General features: G+C 39.4%; 1 protein-coding gene across 3 annotated transcripts in view; it reads left to right on the top strand.

Annotated features, from left to right (window-relative positions):
* Positions 1–24,383, top strand: part of LOC122805468 (cationic amino acid transporter 2-like) — a 509,319-nt gene that overhangs the window by 161,335 nt on the left and 323,601 nt on the right. The window contains exon 2 of one of the 3 annotated variants that reach the window (XM_044075647.1): positions 23,161–23,219. The exons of the other annotated variants lie outside the window; for them this stretch is intronic. The gene's annotated coding sequence lies outside the window, so the exon portion shown is untranslated. The remainder of the gene's footprint in view (positions 1–23,160; positions 23,220–24,383) is intronic. 3 annotated transcript variants of the gene reach the window in all.

Below are 24,383 nucleotides of genomic sequence, written 5' to 3'. Positions count from 1 at the left end.
GTATTTGTAGTTATGGTGTGACTGGGGTAGAAGTCATAGTACCACAGGGTTATGGACTTCACACCTCTGACTGTACGTGTTTAGCAGGTTGCCCATCATTGTGCCCCATATATCTGCTGTGGTCCTCAGAAGGTTTGTGTTGCATTGTTACTATAAGGCTACATGTTGGCCATAGCTGTCAAACTCTTACAGGCACACATCTGGACAGGCACATAGATGACAGTTGTACACAGGCACAGACATGGGGACAAGGGTCTTAATATTTCCACTCCAAACATAGACAGTTGGTAGAAGGATTTGTATTAGCTTTCATTTTCTTATGGGCATGAGGTCTGCATCTCAACTGTCTGTCATTGATGTTTTCATATTAACCAATTTTGTTTACAGATAGTTTGCCAGGCAAATGCAAAGTTATGACAAGCAGAACAGATATAGGAGGCATAGGTGTCGACATTCTGTGAATCCCTATAATTCCATAGGTATAGATGGTGCCCACTGACTTGTTGTCAGTACTGATACAATAATGTGGCAGCCTTTATATTCTGGAAGTACACTGACTTGTCTCACCCTGCTGTTGTACTAGGCACCATGTACATTACTCACAGTTGTGTACTATCCATGTGTGTGGCCCCCTGTCCCTCCACCATCCAACTTTCCTGCAGTAACATATATTTCTTCTGGACAGTCTGTATAACTCCTACTGTAGGTGTAGCTGACATGCAGATTTGTTGCCACAGGCAGTCTGGAACCATGGACCCTGACATCCACAGTCCTATAGTTAGACCAGTAGGTCACAACAGCCACCAGTAAGCGCTGTGTACTTCCTGACACTATTAACGACAAACATACAGAGCAAATTGACCCCTGCATATTGAAGAACTGGAACAAAGTATCAAGTTGATTGTGACAGGCCTGGAAATGTGTGACCTGCTGCTAGTACCTTACAAACATACATGTCACTGCAGTTCCATGTGAACACGGGTGCATTGGGGGGATCATACTGGTCAACTGTATACATCTTCACTGACTGTCCTGATGTTTGGCTGATATTTTGGTTCCATTTTTCATTAAACATGCGGTTGTATGGCAAATATTACTGAAATCATTTAAGACTGAAGTTAGAAAATTATGACAGCTATTTGAATTTCAGAATTCTTGCCTGCACTACAGAGAAGTCATACTACTGCAACAGCTGTTATTGAATCAACTTTCAATGCTTGTAAGAGCAATCTTTATGGTATTTGCATATTTTTGAGCCTTTGCCACATATTCTTTCATGGCTTTGTACAGCTTTTCTGCTGTTGGAAGTTTAAAACTATGTATGGGACTCCAACATTGACAGCCATGCATTTGTCCTATGACCCCACTGTTTGTAAGTCCCTCACATAGTGCAGGGAATTTTGCTAGCATAGGGCCTACTGCATATTGTATGGTCGGAAGAACCTGGCAGTGTGTGCCTTTTGTTCCACACAGCTGTCCATTGTCTGCTGCTATCCCAGTAACCCACTCCATTCTGATGCATACATGCAGCAATACCATACATATGCTACCACAGTGTACTACGCCATTCATTTATTGTTAAGAAGGGTGACTTACCTTGTGGCAGCAGCAATTGTGAGGACAGTGCTTCAGGCCTGACTCTGTCAGATGCACACAGTACACAGTCTATACATGGTAAGGTATAGGTAGTGTGATGTGTGTGGCATCCTTTTTAATGTGTGACAGTCGGAGAGAGGTGTCAGTCACTGGGTCCCTAGGGTGTCAGTGTTTGTATTATGCATTACCTCTGGGCATGCCTACATCTGCCTACATGGACAGGCTGAGGGGGTTCCTCCTCCAAGTCCCCCTGTGTCTGTGGTGACCTTGACACTGGTGGGGGGCTGTATGTCTCTTCCCTGTGAGGTTCCTGCCATGGCTGTTTCCACAGGATCATACTGTGCAGCATGGCACATGCTATGAACATATGTGCATATGTGGCTGAAGAGTTCTGCAGGGATCCACCTGATATGTCAAGGCAGCAGAACCATGACTTGAGCATCCCAACACATGTTCCTAGTTTGTGTGTATTTGCCTCATTATGGCATTCTTCAGTGTGTGTGCATGCATTTTTGATTGGTGTCATCTTCCATGGTTCCAGTGCATAGCCAGCATCCCCCACAAGATGCCTGTATGGGATGTTCCCCTTGGCAAATGCCTGGTATAACTGTGAGGCATGCCAGATGTGGGAGTCATGATAACTGCCAGGGCTGCCAGCACACACATTGATGATAATGCCGTGGACATTGCACATGACCTGGAAGTTGATGGAGTGATAGCCTTTGTGGTTGATGTAGAATCTATCATCCTCACCAGGTGGTACTTTGATGTGGACATGGGTGCAGTCTATGGCACCCAGTACCTCTTGGTAGTTTGCTACATGGTGGAAGAGATGCATATTGCTGGTCCTCACCACAGGGGTGCTAGGGAAATAAATGTGCTCACTGGCATGTGTTAGCATGACATCCAGGAACTGGTGGAGTACCCTGGATGTGGATGCCTGTGAGACCTCCATGATGTCCCCAGTAGGTCATTGGAAATTACCTGTAGCTAGTATTCATAAGGCTACATATATCTTTGTTTCTACTGGGATGGGGTCCCCTCTGTTGGCTCTGGGTCTGAGGTGAGGACGGCAGAGCTCAGTGAGTTGCTGTTGTATGTCCCTGTCCAACCCGTAGCCCTCTACTATCTCCAACTCATGTAGCCCCTGAAATGTTACCCTGGGTCTGAAACACTCTTCTCCTCCTCAGTCTGGGCCAGTTGTCAGCATTATTTTAATCATTGCCCTCAGTCTGTAGCATGTAGAGATGCACCGAAGGAGCAGCAGACCCCTGTCATTTTATCTGTTATAATTCCCAAGTGTGTATTCCAATGGTGATGAGTATGTGGGAAAATCAGTTTGCATACTTTATACTGGTGTGCTACATATACTGCCTGTGTGATTGGCTGACTATGACACATCCCCCCCTGCCAGCTACATTATTGAGGGGGTTTGAATGGGCCACTGTGAGTGGCAGACACCTTATTAGTCATTTATAGTTGATTGCCTTTTGTCTGCTATTTCTTTTTTTTGCTATTTCCTCCAGTTTTAAGCCTTTAAAACTGTTGCAGCTAGTGTGAACACTGCTGAGTAGAAAGGGCCCTCCCTGGACATAAACACGCTCAGCATTTCTGAAACCAGGTAAGCATAGCTAAGCAGCCTCAGACACACACCCTTGCTTATCTGTGTTTAGCTGGTTTCAGAAATGCTGAGCAGTGCTTAGAGGTGCACAAATCCACTTAGCTGGGCTGAATGCTGCTTAGAATTAAACTTCTAAGCAATGCTCAAACCAGCTAAGCACTGCTAAGCATTGCTCAGTTTTCATTTAAATAAATGTATGAATTGGACATTAATTACTCATTATTGACATATTATTAAGTGTATACGTTTTACATTACATGACGTCCCCTACGTGATTTGATTACATTATATTGGGGTGTGACTGTAATGTATGGGACACTTGTGTTTACATGGGTGAGTTCACAACATATATCCACTGACACTGGAAATTCTGACCAGTTACTCTACCCTGGTTAACAAATATCAATTACTACATCATTAAATAAAAATAAAATATTTAACAATGCTTTCCCATGTAAAAGCTGAATGACCTGTCTTGGTATTTGAACCATGAACTACTGAATATAAAACTGGAACACTAATCACTAAACTAAGTCACCAGTGAAGATGTCAGCAATACAATTCTATATAGCTCTTTCATGATACAAATACAGTGTAAAAAATACAATCATGTTAAATATATAAATCAAAACCTGTAATTCTATCAACTTTCTAATTTTGTAAGAGCAATATTTAAAAACTATCCCCTTTTCTGGCCTTTTGCCTCATTTTTAGTATTGAGTTTGGCCAGATGTCTTGCTCTAAGAGGTTCAACAGTATGTGTCTGAGGACACTATTTTAATGTAAAGTGCTGTAAGGCACTTTCACAATGCAGGGGATGTATAACAGTTCATGTCACAAACCCCTGCATTCAATTCCATTCCAGATCATCTTTTCAGTATCTATGGGCACTGAAGGGTTTGTAAGCTCCAGTGTGTTTGCACCAAGCATGACACACCTCCTTTTCATGTCACCTGCCTCTTCTGCCTACACCACCACATTATAGCCCCTACACAGTTAGGTACCTGCAGACACAGTGACCCATTTTGCTATTCAGTAAACTTAACTAATTTGCATACGCCTAATTACCTATACCCTAGTTGCAGCACTACACATCAGCCTATGTCCTTAGACACCACTGTTACCTGCTATTGTATGAGTCTGCATGCTGGCCAGTATAATGGGAAACTTACTTTTAGCTTAAATAATCCCCTTTTAATATTTTAATTTTATATTTTGTCAGATCCCATGATTGGGAGGTGCTGCCCTCCACTTGCACATAGCATATGTGCACGTAAAATTAACTTTTGATTTTTCATATTTTGCATCAGTTTTACATGCTAATGGTCATAGTTTTGCCCATTGCCATGCCTGATGCAACTAATACATGCTTTAGTTTGAGTTGTCATTTACCCGTTTTTTTTTTATTTTGCAGTCTTGTACATGGACACTTCCACCATACATTTGTAATGCAGACACAACTCCTACACGGATGCCTGTCTGCCTCCTGGCTTGGTAAATCACCTCATTTGCATGGTTTTCACCAGAAAATGAGGTGATTTACATTCCATGATTGTCTCCATGTTTGAACAGTGCTGGGAGGCTTGTGCACACCCCAGCACTATTTCCTGAATCGCACAGTCTCCGAACTCCATGTTTGGGCCACGGCACTATGCTTACATGGAGATTAGCTCCATGTAGGCTAGACTGAAATACCCCCAATGTTTTGTTTATTCCTTGTTATATTCATTATATTTCCTTTCCTCTATTACTTTACCTTTTATATTACCTTTTAATGGTTCATAGGTTCATAGGTTGGTACTAGGCTATCAGCCCTAGGGCCTATACAAGCCTAGCCATAACAATTCCCTGGCTATTTCTTCCCACACTGTTTACTTCCCTGGACCCCTGTCTAGCAGGGCAACTGACATAATCCCTGGGGTGAATTTCCTTTCTTCCATCTAATCATCAAGGTTCCTTTTAAAGAGGGCCAAAGAGGCACTCTGCTTGACATGTATGGGCAATCTATTCCAGAGTCTGGGGAGTTCCTGAGTCAGGAACCTATTCCTCCAGCATGTTTTGTTTATTGTGATGACAAGGTTTAGATCCCTGTAGTGTGTGGCTCTGAGGGATTGGGATTTCTTTAAGTGTAGCATGTCCAGCAGCTCTGGGTTTGACTTGGCCTTGTATGTTAAGCAGAGATCGCCTCTGAGTAGACGATATGTGACAGAGTATAGCTGGAGGTTTTTAAGGTGGTCAGCATAGGGCATCTGCTTTAGGCCTGTGATTCTTTTAGTGAGGTATTTCTGCAGCCTTTCCAGTTGTTGCAGATGTCTTGAGAGGTACATGCCAAATGGGGCATTGTATTCTATTATGGGTCTAATGAGGGATGAGTACAGTGGGACAATGACCTCCTTTTTTTTGGATGAAAAGCCCTTAGTAATGAAGTGTGCCACATAGAAGGATTTCCTGACTGTTTTGGCAATGTGGTTATCGAAGGTGAGACCACTGTCCACCTGTGTCCCTAAGCCTCTTATCATACTTTCAGTGTTTAGTGTACTGCCACCTATGTGGTAATTCACGGATACATGTTTATTCCCAAAGGGGATAACTATACATTTTTTGGCATTGAGCATGAGCCCATGGCTCTGGCACCAAGCATCTGTTTCTGTAAGGCCCTTTTGTAGAGTATCCACATCATTTGGGGATTCAGTAATGATTCCCAGTTTGCAGTAATCTGCAAACTTTGTTAGCCAGAGTCCCTTAGTGTTGGTCTGTACTTCAGAGAAGTAGATGCCAAACAAGAGCGATCCCAGGACTGAACCCTGAGGTACTCCACTTGTCATTTGTCTGGAGCTGGATTTGGAGTCAGCTACTTTTACAGTGTGGGTTCTATCAGTAAGCCAGTTAGTAACCCATTGGGTGATGTAGGGATTAATGCCCAGCTTAGTAAGTTTATCTATGATTCCAGAGTGGGGGGATGGTGTCAAAGGCCTTGGCAAGGTCTAGATATGCTGTCTGGACCACCTTACCCTTGTCCATGGCTCTGAAGACTGATTCAAAGAAGTCAGTCAGGTTCAGGAGACAAGATCGGCCCTTCACAAACCCAAACTGGGTGGGGTCCAGTGTTTGAAGGTTGCCAATGTCTTTGTTTATAAGTTCCATGATAATACGCTCCATGGCCTTGCAGATAAGGCTTGTCAGACTGACAGGACGGTAGTTTCCGGGATCCAAGGTCAATCCCCCCTTGTGGAGTGGGATAACTGTAGCTCTGCGCCACTCAGTGGGCAAGAAACCTGAGGTGAGGCTATGATTAAACATGACACTTAGGTGAGGTGCCAGTTCATATTGTAGTTCATGTAGTACACAGCCCGGGATGTCATCTGGTCCCATGGATGCTGTATTCTTAGCTTTGGAGAGTGCGTTTTTTACCTGTGTGGCCGTTATTACTGGAATTTGGCAATCTTCCAGTAATGAGATGGGCCATTTAGGGGGTGAGAGGGAGGTGAAGTTGGCACTGAATCGATCTGCCAGGATATTGACAATATCCTTGGGATTAGTATATTTAATGCCATTCTGTTTTAGTTCAGAGCAGATCTGAACATTGCCATTTAGATTCTTGACATAATTATAGAATGCCTTGTGGTTGTCTTTGGAATCTTTGGCAATTTTATTTTCGTAACTAGCTTTGGAGTATTTTATGAGAGATCTCAGTTTTTTTACTGCGGCTGGTAAGGGAGTTTTTTTGCATCTTGGGATTTTCCACTTTTCTGCAACAGTTTCTTCCTTTTGTTGTAGTTTCTTTATGGCAGGAGACCACCAAATTGGCTTCCTTTTTTTGGATGAGAGCATCTTGGTTCTATTTGGGATGGCACGATTCATGCATGAGTGGATGTGCTCGTACAGTGCCTTAGTGTAGGATTCAGCAGTTGAACTTTCAGTTCCTATCTGCATGGGTGTCATAAAGTTTGTCACTTCTGACTTGAGTAGCATGAAGTTGGCTTTGGAGAAGTTTTTTATGGAGGTTTCCTTACTGGGGGGGGGGGGTGGGGGTGGAATGTGGATGCTAAGGATGATTAGCTTATGGTCAGTCCTGACTAATGAGGGGGTGACCATAGGTGTGGAGCATCAATTTTCCATGTTGGTAATGACCAGGTCTAGGATATTGGAGCCCCTGGTGGGACTATGGATTAGTTGATCCAGGGCGTTGGAATTTATGAATTCCAAGAACCGTTGGGCAAAGGTGTTGGTACATGAGTAGTTTTCCCAGTTAATGGCAGGTAGTTAAATCACCCAGTATTAGGGTGTTTGGTTCTATCTTAATATTTTCCAGTATGTTTAGAAAGGTGTAATGAGAATCTTGGGGTATGGTGGGGGATCTGTAGCAAGCTACAATTTGGATTGCAGTCTTACCTAGTGTTAGTTGCACCTGGAGAATTTCAGATGCATTGTGTTGGGCAACTAACCTGGTGGTGTGAATATCCTTGGTGAATATTGACACTCCTCCACCTTTAGTGTTTTGGTCCTGGTTTGGTGGCCGAAAAGTGTGGTAAGAGTTGTAGCCTGCTATTGCAAGGATGCTCTCTGGAGCCTTGAACCAGGTCTCAGTTACTGCACAGATATCGATGTTCTCCATGTTTAGGAGTGCCTCAGGAGAGTGCATTTTGAGGTTTAGACTTCTAGCATTGAGTAGCACTACCTTCAGATTTTGCATGCTTGTACCTGTTACAGTGGTGGTTTTGTCCTTTGAACTTTGCCTAAAAAAAGGCACTATAGGGGTGGCAAGAGCCTTAGCCAGTAACCTGAATCCCAGGGGCGACAGGTGCAGAAAATTTTTGGCAAAGCATCGTGGTCTGTCAATCATGTCATCCCAGGCAGACAGATACTGGATCCCCTTTGAATGACACCAGAAGCTTAGCCAATTGTTGAAGTCAATCATTTTGTCCTTATATTGTGGTATCATTCTGGGCGAAGGCAGAATGCTACTCAGGGCTAGGGTCATACCCGCCTGGGCCACATGATCCGAGAGGTCTTCCATGTCTCTTTTCATGTAGTCCAGGGAGGTACGTCTCAAGTCATTCACTCCAACATGGACAATGACAGTCATATTTGTACTTGTTGTGGAGTGACTTGAGTATATCGTCATTTATTCTGCAAAATTCTCCATTGAACCAACCTCTCACAATGAAACATCTCAAACATTTTCCTTCTATTTTTGCAACATTCTTTATGTCTTTATTCTTTCCAAAGATACACTAAGTAATATTTTTGTTTGGCCACATTACACTATTCCTTTCTATTTCCATCAGTCTCATTGAATTTAAACTTTTATAACTTAGGTTTCTTTTTATATTCTTTCCATTTTTATTTTCCCTCTTACTACTTTTTCTTCCCCCTTCATGTCCCCATATGTCTTCATATAGGTTTCACCTAGAACATTTCTCATATCATTTTTATTTCTCTAACCTCTATATTTCTTATTACCCCAAACAGATGCAGAAATGTTAAATATACTGCAGTTTTTTATTCAGACCGCCTTCTTTTTTATTATATACCGTCTGTCTTTTAAATGGGTTCAGCACTGATACCCAGTTAAAACTAAATATACCTCTGTAAGTTCTTTTTCCATCTTAGCTGAAAACATATATACTCACCAGTATGCTAGTTTTATTACTTTTCCCAGTATATACATATTTAACATGTATAGCTTTTTTCTTAAATGCTAAATTAAAACTTTTATTCCAACCCAGTAACTTTTTAATTTCTTCATTTATTTCTTTCCTTTTGCTATTATATATTTATACTCTCCAAATTTCACTTCCAATACACTTATTGCTTTTCTGGTATAATATATTTATTCAGTCTCTTGATTTCAACAAAATCCTTGTTCTTCAAAATATTTAATTGTGATCCTGTTTTTAATATTTTTTTCCATCTGTATCACAGTCTCCAAACCTTATTTTTATCCTCAATAACAAAATCATCTGCATATGACAAACACATGTAATACAATTTCTTTCTCCATCTCCCATCTTACCTATCTCATTTGGTGAGTGAGTTTGTATTATCGCATTTAGCACCAACACAAAAAGATGCATGGTCAAAGAACATTTTCTTATAACTCATCTATGAGCCCTTATTTTTCTTGCCATCTATCCATGTACCATAATGTTTTTAGCAAGGATTTTTCATAACACTTTCTTATTGTATTCACTACTTTTTTCCTAACCCTTTTATGTATCAAATTGCTTCCACATTGCCTCATGGCTCACCCTGTGTAATGCACATGTTAGTAATTTTACCTCCTTAATTTCTTTCAAAATCATATCATCTATGTCTTTTACCATTACAAATAGCTGTTTCACCTGTCTTCCGTTTACACCAAAACCTTATCCCATATAACTTTGTCTAATACTTTATGCATACTTGTTTTGCAATATGTGTATGCATGTGTATGCATGTATATATATATATATATATATATATATATATATATATATATATACACACACACACACACACACACACACACACACACACACACACACACACACATGCACGCACATGCACACGTGCATACACACACACACACACACACACACACACACACACACACACACACACACACACACACACAGTGGATATAAAAAGTTTACACACCCTTGTTAAAATGCCAGGTTTTTGTGATATAAAAAATGAGATTGCAATAAGTCATTTCAAACCTTTTCCCACCTTTAATGTGACCTGTAACTTGTAAAATTCATTTGAAAAATAAACAAATCTGTTAGGGGAAAAATATAAAAAAATAAAAAAAGTACAATAAGCTGGTTGCATAAGTGTGCACACCCTTAAACTAATACTTTATTGAAGGACCTTTTGATTTAATTACAACATTCAGTCTTCTTGGGTAGGAGTATTTCCACATGGCAGATCTTGACTTGGCAATATTTGCCCAGTCTTCCTTGCAAAAGCACTCCAAATCTGTCAGATTTCGATGGTATCTCTTGTGCACAGCCCTCTTCAGGTCACCCTACATATTTTCTATTGGATTTATGTCTTGGCTCTGCCTGGGCCATTCCAAAACTTTCATTTTCTTCTAGTGAAGCTATTATTTTGTTGATTTGGATGTATGCTATGGGTCACTGTCCTGCTGAAAGGTGAAATTCCTCTTCATCTTCAGCTTTATAACAGACGCCTGGAGGTTTTGGGCCAAACGTGTTTGGTATTTGGAACTGTTCATAATTCCCTCCACCTTGACTAAACCCCTAGTTCCAACTGAAAAAAGCAATGCCAAAGCAGAATACTGCCACCACCATGCTTCACCTTGGTGATGTTGTTCTTTTGGTGATGCAAAGTGTTGTTTTTGTGCCAAACGTAGCTTTTGGAATTGTGGCCAAAAAGTTCAACCTTGGTCTCATCAGACTATAACACATTTTCCCACATGCTTTTGGGAAATTTGATGTATTGTTTTGCAAATTTTAGCTGGGCCTGGATGTATTTCTGCATAACAAAAGGCTTCCATCTTGCAACCCTACCCTATAGTCCAGACATATGGAGAATATGGGAGATTATTGTCACATGTAGTACACAGCCAGTACTTACCAGAAATTCCTGCAGCTCCTTCGGTGTTGCTGTAGGTCTCTTGGCAGCCTCCCTGACCAGTTTTTGCCTTGTCTTTTCATCAGTTATGGAGGGATGTCCAGTTCTTTGCAAAGTCACTGTTGTCCCATATATTCTCCACTTTTTGATTACTGTCTTCAGTGTGTTCCATGGTATATCCAATGCTGTGGAAACTTTTTTGTACCCTTCTCCTGCCTGATACCTTTCAACAATGAGATACCTTTTATGCTTTGTAAGGTCTCTGTGAACCATGGCTTTTGCTGTAGCAGACAACTGAGTAAATGGAAGGAAAATCCTACTAGGACAGCTGAACTTTATTTGGGTTAAACAAAGTCTCTTTAATTGATGGCAGGTGTGTACTCAGGAAGACTGAATGCTGTAATTAAATCAAAAGGTGTTTTAACAAAGTATTAATTTAAGGGTGTGCAAACTTATGCAACCAGCTTATTGTACATTTTTTATTTTTTACCCTTATAGATTTGTTTGTTTTTCAATTGAATTATACAGGTTATAGGTCATATTAAAGGTGGTAAAAGTTTTGAAATGATTTATTGTGGTTTAATTTTTTATATCACAAAACCCCCGCATTTTAACAGGTGTGTGTAAACGTTTTTATATTCACTGTAGATATATATACATATATATGGATTCACTTCAGAAGCTCGAATTACAAAAATCTCAAACTGCAAATAACCGAAACCAAAAGATCGAGTTTCGGAAACTCGAACTTCTGAAGCGAAACCAACAAATAAAAAAAAAAAAACACAAACCTCGCTTTTGCAGGGGGGCTTCGCCTGCCTGCACCCCCCATGTGGGGGGCTGTGCACCCCACACCCCCCTACTTAAATATACCAACTCCAAGATCATGCTACAGTGGGGAGATGGGAAATCTCCCGTCTTGCGCTGTATGCGGAAGCGCAAAACGGGAGATTTCTCATTTCCTGTCAACACCACAAAACAAATAAAACATTACGTACACACAGAGCATACAACAATACTTGCCTCTGTATGCACGTAACATATTAAGGTAATTAAACTCTTATTTTTGAACACTACACATATTCGATTTACTGAAATCTCGATCATATGGTCGAGACCATATGAAATTCGAGATTTCAGTCATTCGATTATGTGAAGTGTTTCCATATACATATATATATATATATATATATATATATATATATATATTTATATATATATATATATATATATATATATATATATATATTATACCAATTTTTCACATCTTTTCTTTAGTCTTTTTTTCCCATAAATTTAATCACCCCACCACGTCTCTTCTTATATGCATTTCTCCAACTAGTCTTTCAATATTTTAACAAAAATTCTTTGTTCAGTTTTATCCATTCTTTTGTAATATACATAACTTAATTCATCCTGTCCTGCTGCTGATTCCTCCATTACCTCCCTCACAATTTTGTCAAATTCATCCAATTCAGTTCTCTCTTCTAAAATTTTCTGAACATGTAAAAATCTTCTTTTAAACTTCCATTTTTCTCCTTGCATTTTTTTTTCTTTTTCGTGCATTTTACTTATAAGTTTTCAACCACATGTATAGCTTAGTCCTGTTTATATTTTATATTACTATTTTTGTCTAATATTAAATCCATCTTCATTGTCAATTCCATTTTAGCTTCTTTCTTTAAAAAAAGGTGAAACTTATTTTTTAGTTTCAAAAATAATGTTGTCTACACATAATTTTTTCTTTCCCTTTATATTTTCATACATTTTTCTGTTTCTATTTTTCTGCCCTGCTCTACGTATTTTCATACCTTCTAATACTTTCTTCATATTCCACCATAGATCTTCTTTTCCTTCTGTTCTCATCTTCTGAAAAAAACTTTTTTTATTCTTTTCTTTATACACCAGCAACCATGTCCAGTTTTAGTAGTGTATATACATTGTCATATGATCTTTCTATAATTGTGTATGTTCTTCCTACATTTCATCCATTTTTCTGTCCTCACCAGTTATCATTTTTATTTCGTTAATTTCCTTTATTATTTGTCTTTCCTTTTCCTATGAACCAAATTCTGCTCTGTGATCTGAAAATTCAGCCATTCCACTCTGTATCTTTTGAATATATCACACATAACATATTTTACTTAAAAAAAATTTCTCTTTTGCACATCTAGTCTCTAATTTCTGGGTTTTCAATCCTTTAAATTTGATCATAATTTTCCTTACCTTACTACCTTGTGTTAAGTTTTCTCTTTCATTCTTTAAGTTAAAAGTAAAGTGTTCCACCATAACTATTGGCAGATTTACAATTACATTCATACTTATTTTTTCAAACATCTTTTTCCTTTCAGTCTCATTTGTGTATGCATGTATCATTATTAGTCCGACACATCTTTCCCTCGTATTGTAACTGATTGAGCTGTACGTAAAAAGCCAATTATTGATCTAATTTAAAATAAATAGATTAAATTTATATTATGTTAAAGCCTTGAATATAGACATGCGTGTTAAAGTTTCTAAGGTTTTTTGCAAATTCTAGGAAAACTATACCTGCTGTAAGACCCATGTCTGCAGCCAGGTAAACCTGGTCATAGAAATCAATTCAATTAGTATATGCAGATTTTCCAGCTGTAAAACTATGTTTACTATATCAATATAGTCTGAACTATATGCTGAATCTTAGAGAAGTTGTATTAAATATTTTTCAAAGCACTTACTGAAAGTAATGTCATACTAATTGGTTTATAGTTTTTAATGTCAAGATTATTCCCATTTTTAATATTGAGATTGTAGAACATTTTTTCCACAGTTTAAGTACAAATCCATTAAATAAGATTCACCTGAACATTTTATTTAATAATGAATTAACTGTATACAAGTTCTATGAATTAAGACACCAGTGATGTTATCTGGTCTATGGAAGATTTTTCCAGTGTTAATTAAGGATGTATATATAAGGTTGACTGAAATTACTGGGCAGGCTTCATTTTGGATGTCTTGAGATTTATTGCAAGTGAAGTCAGATCAGATGTTCTTAGATGTGGATATTTCCAAGTTTTATACTTGCAGCTGGTTACAGTCAAATCCAATATATCTCTATTGTTTGCTGGTTCTCCATCAATTTATAAACACACACACACACACACACACACACACACACACACACACACACACACACACACACACACACGTAATATATCTAAAATATCATGCTCTATTCATTGGGATAATTCAGGTCACATATCAAAGTACGCTGATCTCAGTATCAATAAAGGCTGTCTTCCATACTACTCCTTCTATTCAGAATTAGAGCATCATAAATCGGACGGGATTCTGATGAAGTCTCCGTGATGGAGATGAAAGTGCTTAATCCGTTTTTATTTCTACATGTAAAATAACGTATTTTGAGTGTTATTTGTCTCTAGGATCTTTTTGACTGGATTTATGTTGCTCTACTTATGAATAGAAGGAGTAGTATGGAAAACAGCCTTTATTGATACTGGGAGCAGCGTACTTTGATATTTCACTTGTTTGGATAATTCAGGTCACCATATAGAATAATTTGCATTTCTCCAAAAATGATTCTATATTTTATAAAAATTTGCAGGGAGTGAGAGAATTTATTGATGGATTTCTATATGGTAGAATAAGACTTAAATTATCTCTACCTTTCAAATCATCAACTATTGTGTGTAAATTATTATTTATAGTTGTATCTTCAGCTATATTAGACTGCTGCAACAGTAATAAAACAACACCTGTATTTTTAGTAAGTCTTAAGCACTCAGGCTTAGTGCATCCTGGAAATATTAGCTTGCTTGTATGTATCTCATGCTTCTTTTACAGCTACCAGTGTAAGTTGCACACTTCTAGAGTTTCAGTGGAGTGAAACAATGAATACATTAAGCTGTAATGCCATGACTGTAATGGACATGTAGAAAGCTAATCTGCACTGCAGATTTGCTAACAAGAACTGTAGATCAAATGCCGAACCTTGCTATAAAATAAATGAATAGGATCAGGAATATATGGACTTAATTGTAATAATATTGTTTAATGTAGCTACAGTAATAAGGGCTAATTCACCAGAAAAGTGAAAAAAATATATATGGCACAGTGAATTTGCTAAAATGGCATTTCAGATTGCTAGCATGATATTTACCATGACAACAACTTCAACTACCAAAAGTACTAGAAATTCAGTACAGACCTAAATGCAGTTGCTGGCATTATATGTAAGGGCATCAGTGCTGTTATATCAAAGGGGTGTAGGAAAGGAATGCTGAAAATTTTAATAAAGATCACATGGGTACTGACCAATAATAAGAATACATTTTCCATATGACATGTTAGCTTGTCTAGCATATTTTGATTAATAGCACAAAAATGATAGTGAACCATTAATGCCACTTTTAGTACTGGAAACATTTTCTCAAGAAGTGGGTGCTGACAGTTTAACTTGTGACAACCTAGATAGTCCCAATGACTGATTTTTATCCCTTGAACACTGACGTATGGCAGGTGAATGCAATAACAGCAGAAAGTGTGATTTGCTTCTTGCATCCATAAGAGTTCTAGCAGAGTTCAACAGTAGCAGAAGCTATGATTATCTACATGATGCCTATTATTTGCTAGTTCAAAGAGAAGTGTTAATGAATAATGATCTGCAGCCTGCCAAAAGTAGATTTCAAGACTTTGTTAGGGATGAGGATTTTGATTCCATCACTGCTTGTCTCCATCTTCTACAGTGCAGCAGTTCGTTGGAGAAGCTTGTATTTATTTATTTGATTATCTAGCTATCTGTCTATCTATCTATCTATCTAGCTAGCTATCCATCTTTCATCTTTGTTTGTTTAGTTAAATTTGTTTATGGGGGAGTGTACAACACTGATCAAACAACCCACTGCAGGCTCAGTCTGGGTTACATCAGAATCTAAGAAAACAATATAGACTGTACAAATAACAACAATTTACATTGGTGAGTATCCATAAAATATCTGATAAACAATATATGTATAGAAGTTTGAATAAATAAAATATATGTACAGTTACATAAATGGAATAGAAAAATCATTATAGTGTTAAAGTAGGAGGTGCAGAAGTGATAGAAATATGGACAGTAGTAGCTAGTTTAGGAAAGTTCATAGAGACCAGTAAGATGAAAGAGGAGACTAGACTATGCATAGTGGGTTTAGAATAATGATGATGTGGTAAGCTAACTCACAGTTTAGGATGAGTGAATCAATCAAGTGGTTCTAATGTGGGAGGTAAACATACTACTGGTTCATAGGTTCATAGGTAGGTACCAGGCTATCAGCCCTGGGGCCTATACAAGCCCAGCCAAAAAGGTACCCTGGCTTTTGCCACCCAAGAAAATGATTTTCCTGTGCCACTGTCGAGCAGAGCCACAGAGGTGATCCCCAGGGTGAATTTCCTATTTTCCATCTAGTCATCAAGATTTTTCTTGAAGAGTGCTAATGAGGAGCTTTGTTTGATATAGATAGGTAGTTTATTCCAGAGTATGGGAAGTCTCTGGGACAGAAATCTATCCCTCCGGCATGTTCTGTTTATTGTGGTGACAAGGTTTAGGTCCTTAGAGTGTGTAGCTCGGAGGGATTGGGATATCTTTAAGTGGGTCATGTCCAACAGCTCTGGATTTGACATAGCTTTGTATGTTAGGCAGAGAACACCTCTGAGTAGGCGATATGCAACGGAGTAAAGCTGGAGTTTTTGAAACGGTCTGCGTAGGTCATCTGTTTGAGGCTGGTAATCCTCTTTGTGAGGTATTTCTGCGCCCTATCCAGTTGTTGTAGATGTCTTGTGAGGTACATACCAAAAGGGGCATTGTGCTCTATAATGGGTCTAATGAGTGATGAGTAGAGGGGAACAATGACCTCTTTTTTTCTGGATGAGAAACCTTTTGTGATGAGGTGTGTCATGTAGAAGGATTTCCTGACTACTGTGGCAATGTGATTATCAAAGGACAGACTACTGTCCACCTGTGTCCCAAGGTCTCTTATCACACTTTCGTTGTTAAGTATACTACCTCCTATGTTGTAGTTTATGGGTACAGAGTTTTTATCAAAGTGGATGACAATGCACTTTTTGGCATTGAGCATGAGGCCATGGCTTTGACACCAGGCATCTGTCTCAATGAAGCCCTTTTGTACGATGTCCACATCGTTAGGAGTTTCGATTATGGCTCCTAGTTTGCAGTCATCTGTGAACTTCGTTAGCTAAAGACCTTCTGTGTTAGTCTGTACTTCAGAGAAGTAGATACCAAACAGGAGAGGACCCAGGACTGAACCCTGTGGTACTCCACTTGTCACTGGTCTGAAGTCGGATTTGGAGTCTGCTACTTTTACTTTGTGGGTTCTGTCAGTAAGCCAGTTGGCAACCCATCTTGTGACATAGGGATTTATACCTAGTTTAGTGAGTTTATCTATAATTCCAGAGTGGGGGATGGTGTCGAAAGCCTTGGCAAGATCTAGATAGGCTGTGTGAACCACCTTACCCTCGTCTACAGCTTTGGTGACTGCTTCAAAGAAGTCTATCAGGTTTAGGAGACATGATCTGCCTTTTACAAACCCAAACTGGGTGGGGTCCAGAGTTTGGAGATTACCAATGTCTTTGTTTATAAGTTCCATGATGATACATTCCATGGCCTTGCAGACCAGGCTTGTCAGGCTAATGGGGCTGTAGTTTCCAGGGTCTGTGGTGGCTCCCCCCTTGTGGAGTGGGATAACAGTCGCTGTGCGCCATTCAGCAGACACAAAGCCTGAGGTGAGGCTATGATTGAACCTGGTACTTAGGTGGGGTGTCAGTTTATTCTGTAGTTCATGTAGAATGCAGCCTGGGATGTTGTCTGGTCCCATGCATGCTGTGTTCTTGGCTTTGGAGAGTGTGGTTTTTACCTGTGCAGCTGTGATTACAGGAACTTTGCATTCTTCCTGTATAGAGATGGGCTCTTTAGGGGGTGAGAGGGAGGTAAAGTTAGCACTGAACCTATCTGCTAGGATGTTGGCAATATCAGTTGGGTCTGTATATTTAGTGCCATTGTGCTGTAACGCAGAGCAGATCTGAGTGTTGCCATTGAGATTCTTGACATAGCTATAGAATGCTTTGTGGTTGTCTTTATAATCAGTGGCAATTTTGTTTTCATAACTAGCTTTGGAGGATTTTATCAGGGATCGCAGCTTCTTACTGAGGCTGACCAGGGAGCTCCTCCACTCATGGGATTTTACTCTCTTTTGCAACAGTTATTTCCTTCTGTTGTACAGTTTGTTTATGGCAGGGTACCACCAGATTAGCTTCCTTTTTTTGGAGGATTGTATCTTGGTTCTGTTTGGGATAGCACGATCCATGCACTCATGTAAGTGCTTATAAAGTGCAATTGTGTAGGATTCAGTAGTCGTAGCTGTATTGTCCATCTGCATGGGTGTCATAAAGTTCACCACTTCTGTCTTAAGAAGCATGAAGTTGGCTTTGGAGAGATTTTTTACCATGGTTTCTTTAAGGGGGGGGGGGGCAGGATGTGGATATCTAAGGTAATTAGCTTATGGTCAGATCAGACCAATGAGGCGTTGACTTCAGGTGTGGAACTCGTGTTGGTAAAGACTAGATCTAGGATACTGTTGCCCCTGGTGGGGGTGTGGATAAGTTGATCCAGGGCATTGGAGTTTATGAATTCCAGAAAGCATTGAGCGAAGGAGTTGGTACATGAGTAGTTTTCCCAGTTAATGATGGGGTAGTTGAAATCACCCATTATTAGGGTGTTTGGTTGAACCCTAATATTTTCCAGTACATCAAGAAAAGAGGAGTGGGAATCCTCGGGCATGGTGGGTGATCTGTAGCAAGCTACAATTTGGATTTTTTGCCCAGAGTTAGTTGTACTTGGATAATCTCGGCTGCATTATGCTGAGCAACAAGCCTGGAGGTGTGGATATCCTTAATGAATATGGACACACCTCCGCCTTTGGTGTTCCGGTCCAGGTTACATGGCCGAAAAGTGTGGTATGAGTTATAGCCTGGTAGTGCAGGGGTGCTCTGTGGAGCCATGAACCAGGTCTCAGTCACTGCACAGATATCGATGTTCTCCATTTTAAGGAGTGCCTCGAGTGAATGCATTTTGAGATTTAGACTTCTAGCATTGAGTAGCATCACCCTCAGTTTTTGCTTGCCTGTTCCTGTTATGGTGGTGAATTTGTCATTTGAACCTTGCCTAAAAAAGGCACTATAGGGACGGCAAGAACCTTAGCCAGTATCCAGAATACCAGGGGTGACAGGTGCAGGCCATCTCTGGCAAAGCATAGTGGTCTGTCGACCATGTCATCCCAGGCAGGCAGATACTGGATCTCTTTAGAATGGCAACAGAAGCTTAGCTAATTGTTGAAGTCAATAATTTTGTCGTTGTACTGCGGCATCATTCTGGGTAATGGCAGAATGCTACTCCGGGCTAGGGCCATACCTGCCTGGGCTACAAGATCAGAGAGCTCTTCCATGTCTCTTTTCATGTAGTCCAGTGAGGTACATCTCAGGTCGTTCACACCAACATGCACAATGACAGAGTCATATTTGTACTTGTTGTGGAGTGACCCGAGTGCGTGGGTTATCTGGCGGATCTTGGCACCCAACAGGCAGCTGACAGTAACCTTCTCCTTGTTGTTTAGCCTGGTGAGTGGGACATCAGTGTGCCTGACTATAGAGTCACCTATGACTAGTGTGTTGGGTACGTTGTTTTGCCTTATTGGCTGTGGTTGAGTGGCACACTGAGTCTGTGGGCTATGTGTCATTTGGGTTGTGTTGGGGGGTGGAGGTTGCTTGCATTTCTGCTTTGGAGGTCTCTGTTGCTTGAGCAGATTATTATTGAGAGCCTCCATGAATGTTTTTGTGTTTCTATGTGTGGATTTTGGTGGTGTAGATTTAGTGAGACTATGTGATGAGTGTGGTGTGGTGCAAGTGTTTACCTTCTCCTCTTGACTGTCAAGTTCAAACTTGATTGGAGAGTGCTTTACCTCCAGTTTGGCTAGATAAGTACATCTCTCACAGGTTGTAGTGTTGGGTGGTAGGAGGAGAGGGTTGTCTGTGTACATGAGGCAATTTCTACATTACCCCAAGATGCCCAGATTCATCAGATAGACAGGAGAGAACACTGGGAGATGACTCTTGGACATGCCTGAATAAAAAACTATTTTCCTCTAGATAAGTGAGGAAAGTGAGTACAAAAGCTGTTTTTTCTCTAAGCAAGTGAGGAAAGTAAGTACCAAAACTGTTTTCCTCTAGGTAATGAGGAAGGTTGAGTGCTGTAGTAATTAATAGGTTATTTAGTGCTTACAAGTTCTGAACAAGTGCTGATCATGAATAAGCAAATTCAAGTGCTAAAACTAAGAATCTGTATCTGGACTAAACTAGTTGCAGGAAAGGGGGGAACAAGTGCAAATGCAGGCTTTTAAATCAGAAAGTTGAGAGAGATGGAAAAACTGCCCAAACGGCCAATAGCTACAATTTCTGGGCCAGAACCACTCCTTATGTGGTAGATAGGTTACCTACTGCTTACCACTCCCACTGATAAGCTAGAAGGCTTCCCTCCAACACAGAAAGCTTGGGGGGGCTCAGAAGCTTACATACAGTCCTGGATACAGCAAATCTGAATCTGGACTACACTAGTTATAGGAAAGATATATATATATATATATATATATATATATATATATATATATATATATATATATATATATATATATATATATATATATATATATATATATATATATATATACAGAAAAGTAGCTAAAACAGCAGTAAAAAGAATTCAAATGCAGTGCAAGATGGCACACTTGAGTATGTAGGAATGTTAGACCAAACAGTTTAAAAAAATGCAATTAAATTAAAAATGACTAAAAACAAGTGCAGAAGGAGTCTATTAGGTCGAATGAGGTAAAGAGATGGGACTGGGGGGAGTGTCCAAGATCAAATCTACAGTGGGGGCGGGCAACTGCAAAAGCCTCCAAATTTACAGGAATAGGGAGGGTGGGTATGAGAAAAACACCTTTAGCAGAGATCTGAAAAAAATATACAGTGAAGCAAAAATAACAGTACACAACTCTGAAACCAGCCAGCGATGATATAAAATTAGTCAAAACATCAATTACCAGTCTGAGTCAAATATATTTGTATTGATGACATGCCCTTTAGATGAACACTTGCATTCAAACGTTTTACTAAGTGTTGTTTGAACTGTGGCCTGAACAGAGAGCCTTTTGTGTGATCAGTTAAATAAGGAAGAAGTTACTGCCATAATTTAGATGCAATAACAGAGAAGCAATGGCTAATGAAATGTATTCTTAGAGAAGGGTGTTGAAGGAAAGGGCTTCTAAGGTTATAGGTTTGAGTGACAGTAAAAGACGAGAGTGGTATTCATTCTGTGGTGAGTTCAATATGGATGAACATATTTTATTGGACAGGTTCTGAAGGGTGAGACAAAGCCAGATGCAAATAAAAGAAAAACATATTCATGTTGAGCAGGGAGGGTGACTTTTCCTGCCACAACCTTTCCTAGATGTGATAAATGAAATATTTTATCAGCCAAAAGGAGTAAACCATTGATCTTGGCTTGCAAATTTTCTTTGTGCTCATGTAAGTTCAGTGATTGGTCTAGTCAAAGTCCCAGTTATCTAAAGAAAGTGCCATTTCACTGCGATTCTTACCTCAGTGAAGGATATGAAAGGATTAGGAGAATTTGGGTAATCTTTTAACTGTGCTGAATAATGTGGACTTTGTTTTTTTTTTTGACATTGAGCTGCTGCTTATTGGAGTTCAGCCAGTCATGTAGCTGATGAAGGTCCTTTTGGACTTTAGTTTCAATTATATTATATTATATGAATGATAAATTCTACAGATGATCATATTATCTGCGTAATGAAGTAATGGAAAATGAGGCAGGTGTAACTGAAGTTTGGTGCTGGAGACTGAGAACAGAAAATGTGCTAAAATGGAGCCATGTAGGACTCCAGGCTGAATGTAAAGACAAGGATCTATATTTCTCTGGAATGATCTATTGGATAGGGAGTCTTTGAGCCATATAATGGCATCAGGGCTGATGCCAATATTTTGCAGATGTAGATGTTGAACTAGGTAGCTGACCATGTCAAAGGCACACATTAGGTCAATGAACAGAGCTCCATTTAGATTTCCTTTGTCCATATTATTTAAGATGTGATATTCAGGATCCACAGAGCAGTCATTGTGCTCATATTTTTGCAGGTAGGTGGCAAGTTGGTTGCATATGATTCTTCAAGACTTTTACCCAGGATGGGTAGGACAGAGATGGGGTGGAAGTGACTGCAGAATGAAGGCTTGGTTTCCTTAGATATGGAACTGATAAAAGAGGATTTTTCAAATATTTGTCATAGTATTATGTCCTTAAGAGGGGTGGTGATGAAATTTCTTTAGTGGTACAGGAGCTACAAGCAGATATGGTCAGGTCTAAGTAGGGAGTTCCTAGGAATCTGATCAAATAGGGAGCAACATTTTCTTATAGGTGCTTTAGAGAAGTAAAAAGGAGGAATGAAATTGGTGGTTAAGTTGTCTTTGTTGTGAAGTTTTTATGTGGTTAAGTGACAATGTGGGAAGGCTTAAGAATTATCTGAGAAAATCTGGAAGTGAAATATTAGCAGAAGGACAGGGTATGCATTCTACCTTGGATATTTCATTGGGGGACTCTTTCTGTTAGTTAATTAACCTCCTGAGAGAAATGTTTAGGAAAATGAAGATGGGAGGGTTGTTTATATATTCTTTGTTTGGTAAAGTTCCCCAGAGATTTCAAATGATCAAGGTTGTTGGTAGTGAATGATTTTGTGTTAAAAAAAGCTATTATACAAAGGCAAATAATGAGAAGGTACTTTTATAAGGTCTCATTAATGCAACACAGTACCCCAATGAAGTGTGTTTCCATACATCCATGTTTATGAGTTGCAGCTGACTGCTATAGCGACCTGTGAACAGGCATCTCCACCCATGAAGAGTGGTTGTGCACCTGCTTAAAGAGACAAGGCATTTATTCTAACTTACTTCAAGGATGATATACACACATGTAAAATCAATCTATAAATACAAAGGTGCCTTGCTATGGTGACATTTCAGGGATATCCTGAAAAGAAATAAACTGCTTATCACAATGCTTGTTCTGAGAAATTAGAGAAATTGTAAAGAAACATTACAAGTATAACATGAGTTGCTGACCAGAAGGTTTACTCACTATAGAAAACATCTTGAAAGACATACAGAGACATTAAAATAAAATGTATTATTTTGAGTGGCCCAGATTGCATTCTAATGCATACAGTTTGAAATCTTTTATGGTATAGATGCTGTAAAAATGGAGCCACTATATCTTCTCAACATATCGATGTTCATATCACAACAGGTAAGCACCATCTCATAAATGACAAACTCAAGTACACAAGTTCTTACAATGTATGCACCTGAGCACATAATAAAATGAGCAAATGTAACAAACACAAATGAATCGATTCTTCTAATGAGTAAGCCCTGCGCGCTCTCACATGGGGCTTTACACCCCTACCATTACTCAGTGTTGCTGCACCTTAGAAAAAGAGCGAGACAGAGAGAGAGAGAGACAGAGAGACAGAGAGAGACAGATCAGTGACAGACACAGTTAAGCCAGTATGTATCTTTCTTTCTCTGAAATGATGCAAGGTCAGCCCACCCACAAAATACTAACACTGAGCACTACAATCGTGCTTGTATGTGAACTGAATAACTGTGACACAAGAACCTGCTAACTCGAGCTGTTATAGTTGAACAATTATGACATAAGCTTGGGTGACACATGTGACATAAGAGAGTGTAAGTGAAAGAAAAATATGGAAAATGCTAAACATTTCTTAAAGAAGGAAACAGGTAGAGATAGGAATTGTATTGGGTATGCCTTATTTTTCTTAAACAAGTATGAGCAGAAGGCTTTTAATGTATTTGTGAGTGTGCGTGTGTGTGTGTGTGTGTGTGTGTGTGTGTGTGTGTGTGTGTGTGTGTGCGTGTGTTTGTGCATATTTGTAACTTGACCTTAATCACCACACTGGGAGTTTCCTAGTTGAAAGAATAAAGCTCTTAAGGGAAAACTCAACACCTGTCTGTCCTGAGGTTCTTCTTTGTCCGACCACAGTGACACTAGCACAGCATGCTGAAGGTCTTCAGTTCAAGTCCCAGACAAGAGCTAATATTATTCTTTCATTTCTGTAATGTTAACATTGCCTAAACTCATACCTCTCAACTGTCCAGATTTTTGCCTCATATTTTTGATCCAGTTCTCTTAAAATTTTGGTTTTCTGGCAAATCACTGTCAAATCACTGAGGACTGAAGTCAGAAACTTATATCAGACATTTGAGTGTCAGACTTCATATCCTACAGAAAATTCACGCTAATGCAAAACCTGCATTTCTATCAACTTTCTAAGTTTGTAAAAGCAATAGTTTAAAAGTGCCCCTATTTTTGGGCCTTGGTCCCCCCCATTATTCGTGGCTTTGTCTAGAGGTTGAGAGAAGGCTTTCTCTTTATGTATACATGTGT

Source organism: Protopterus annectens, chromosome 6.part1 (assembly GCF_019279795.1).
Source record: "Protopterus annectens isolate FY-2018-M chromosome 6.part1, PAN1.0, whole genome shotgun sequence".
NCBI lineage: Eukaryota > Metazoa > Chordata > Ceratodontiformes > Protopteridae > Protopterus > Protopterus annectens.
Note: the sequence above shows the minus strand (reverse complement) of the source record. Positions and strands in the feature narration are given on the sequence as shown.